Raw genomic sequence first — 3,127 nt, forward strand, 5'->3', positions numbered from 1 at the left:
GCTCATACCTGTAATCCTAGCTATTCAGGAGGCTGAGATCTGAGGATCATGATTCAAAGCCAGCCCAGGCAAGAAAATCTATGAGACTCATCTCCAATTAACTGCCAAAAAACCAGAAGTAAAGGTATGACTCAGGTAGTAGAGAGCCAGACTGGAGCAAAGAAAGCCAACTGAGAGAATGAAATCCTGAAGCCCTGAGTTCAAGCCCCAGTACCAGCAAAAAAAAAAAAAGAATAAAAATAAAATAAAAGGACTCGGGCTAGGAATGTGGCTTAGTGGTAGAGTGCTTGTCTAACATGCATGAAGCCCTGGGTTTGATTCCTCAGTACCATATAAACCGAAAAAGCCAGAAGCAGAGCTGTGGCTCGAGTGGTAGAGTGCTAGCCTTGAGCTAAAGAAGCTCAGGGACAGTGCCCAGGTCCTGAGTTCAAGCCTGAGGACTAGCAAAAATAAAAAATAAAAATAAAAGGACAGCCTGGTCAGTCCCTGTAGTGGTAAAGTGAGGGTCCCTGGAGCTGGACTCTGGTCTCATGTTATAAATGGGGAAACTGAGTCCCGGTAAGGTTCAAGTCATTTTGGTGAGTCAGGTGAGGAAGCAGGTAGAATTAAAAAGCAAATGAGCTTCTCTGTGGTTTTCCTCTTGAGATGGACAGGCTGCTGACCTGGGTCATGGGAAAGAGGGGAAAGAGACCCAGGCCCCTGGTGCCTGAAATCCTGCACTGCTACGGGCAGCCCCCCCTCCGCCCCTCTGCAGGTTCCCCGGGCTCCCCCCCTCCCCAGGGCTGACATCATCTGGCTGGAAATTCCTCTGCCTCCTCATCAAGGCTTGGAGAACAAAAGCTCCCTCCTCAGGAAAGGAAAAAAAAAAAAACTTCCTGCTCAGCCCCTAACAAGAGATTCTCTGGTTTCAACCACACAGATGGTGAGGTCATGGATTGGTGGCAGCCAGGGCTCCCAGGGGTACCACAATGCAGCCAGAGGAAAACCCGAGCTCTTTCCCTTCTCTCTGGGCTGCCAGGAGGCCCCCTGTAAACCTGGGAAAGGCAAGGCCTTCTCAAAACCCTTTCCTTCCTGCTTCAGTCATACCTTCTTACTAGTTAGGAAACTGAGTCCAGACAATCAAAATCAGTGCCTCAATAATACATTAGTAAGTGTGGAAGTTAAAGACACTCAGTTCAAGTCCCAATACTAGCATGCGCACACACACACATCACACACACACACACACACACACACAAATTGTAAGTTAATGAGAGTCAGGGTGAGACTTCCTGAACCCAGTCCTTGATCTTCTTCCTCCAATGCTCATAAGGACCTGAGCTCCTCGTTCTTTTGTTGCTAAGTTGTCAACAAAGACCTGTGTGACAACAGGAAACTGCAAAAACTCCCTTTTCCAGCCTCTCATCCAACCCCCATCTCATTCATTCATTCCTTCGTTGACTCATTCATTCATTCCTTCGTTGACTCATTCATTCATTCCTTCGTTGACTCATTCATTCATTCTATACATCAGGCACCAAAACATGTGGGGGACACCTAGCCTGAGCACCTTCTATGCCAAACGAACTTGTATAAATCAACTCAGCAAGGAGACTATGAAAATATACATGAGTTTCTGGATGCACAGAAGACACTATTATTAATTGGGCTAGGCCCTCTTCAATCCAGCACCAGCTGTCCACCTGGCACTACAGTACAGGACTTCATTTATGTTTGTGGAGCCTACGTTTTTGTGGGGGATTGGAAGGGAAGGCTGTGGACCCATCCTCCATCCATGTGGGTGAATCCCTGAGGCCACATTGTACTGTATGGTCCTACCACCCGGTCACAGCTGATTGGATGGTAAGTGGACATGTGACCCAGGATGGGCCAATCAGATTCCCTTTCCTGATAAGTCCTGTAACCATCATCAGCATCAGGGCTGGAGAGAATCAGAGTCAGAGAGAGACAGAAAAAAAAAGCACTTGTAGGTCCAGCACCAGTAGCTCCTACCTGTAATCCTAGCTATTCAGGAGGCTGAATGCTGAGGATGGCGGTTCAAAGCTAGCCTGGGGAAGCAAAGTCCATGAGACTCCTGTCTCTAATTAATCATCAAAAAAGCCCAAAGTGGAGCTTTGGCTCAAGTGCTAGAGTGCCCGGCTTGAATGAAAAAACTAAGGGACAGCAGTGTCCAGTCTCTCAGATCAAGCTCCACTAATGACACAAAATAAAAAAATAAGAGCTGGCCACGAGGTTCTCGTGAGATTCACCTTGACACCAAACACCTGTGTCTGGCAGAACCGGTGTGAGTTGAAGATACAGTCCTTCCCCAACGGCCCGGATAATCAAGAGTTTTGGCTGGACCCTTTGAGCACACACCGAGATAGAGTGAGGAGCCAAGCGAAAAGCACAGACTATGGCGTTAAAAGGGATTAATAAAGAACTTAGTGATTTGGCCCGTGATCCTCCAGCACAGTGCTCTGCAGGTCCAGTTGGGGATGACATGTTTCACTGGCAAGCCACAATGATGGGACCTAATAACAGCCCATATCAAGGTGGTGTATTCCTTGTGACAATTCATTTTCCTACAGACTACCCCTTCAAACCACCCAAGGTTGCATTTACAACAAGAAGTTACCATCCAAATATGAACAGTAATGGCAGCATTTGTCTTGATATTCTAAGGGCACAGTGGTCTCCTGCTTTAACTATTTCTAAAGTTCTTTTATCCATTTGTTCACTGCCAGGTGATCCGAACCCAGATGACCCCTAGTGCCAGAGATTGCACGGATCTATAAAACAGACAGAGATGAGTACAACAGAATATCTCGGGAATGGACTCAGAAGTATGCTATGTGATGCTACCTTAAAGTCAGAATAACTTGCATTATAGCTGGAATAAACTTTAAATTACTGTTCCTTTTTTGACTTCTTTTCCAGCTGCTCCCCTATCAGACCTCATCTTTTTTTTTAAATTTTATTTTTTGTTTACCTCCCTCCATTCATTCACATGCTCATCTGAGAAAACTTTTTTTTTTTTTTTTTGGTAGTGGGGCTTGAGCTCTGGGCCTGGGCGCTGTCCCTCAGCTCTTCAGCTCAAGGCGATCACTCTACCACTTGAGCTACAGCGCCACTTCCGGTTTTCTGG

The 3,127-nt window shown here is 46.4% G+C and overlaps 1 long non-coding RNA gene and 1 pseudogene across 1 annotated transcript in view; one reads left to right on the forward strand and one right to left on the reverse strand.

Moving 5' to 3' along the window:
- Positions 1-2,393: 2,393 nt before the first annotated feature.
- LOC105981062 lies at positions 2,394-2,838 on the forward strand (annotated as a pseudogene).
- Positions 2,839-2,952: 114 nt separating this feature from the next.
- Positions 2,953-3,127, reverse strand: part of LOC105981063 — a 454-nt gene continuing 279 nt past the window's right edge. Inside the window, exon 2 of the long non-coding RNA XR_001174782.1 lies at positions 2,953-2,992. This is a non-coding gene — a long non-coding RNA (uncharacterized LOC105981063). The remainder of the gene's footprint in view (positions 2,993-3,127) is intronic.

Source organism: Dipodomys ordii, unplaced genomic scaffold (assembly GCF_000151885.1).
Source record: "Dipodomys ordii isolate 6190 unplaced genomic scaffold, Dord_2.0 Scaffold11, whole genome shotgun sequence".
In the NCBI taxonomy this organism is placed as follows: domain Eukaryota; kingdom Metazoa; phylum Chordata; class Mammalia; order Rodentia; family Heteromyidae; genus Dipodomys; species Dipodomys ordii.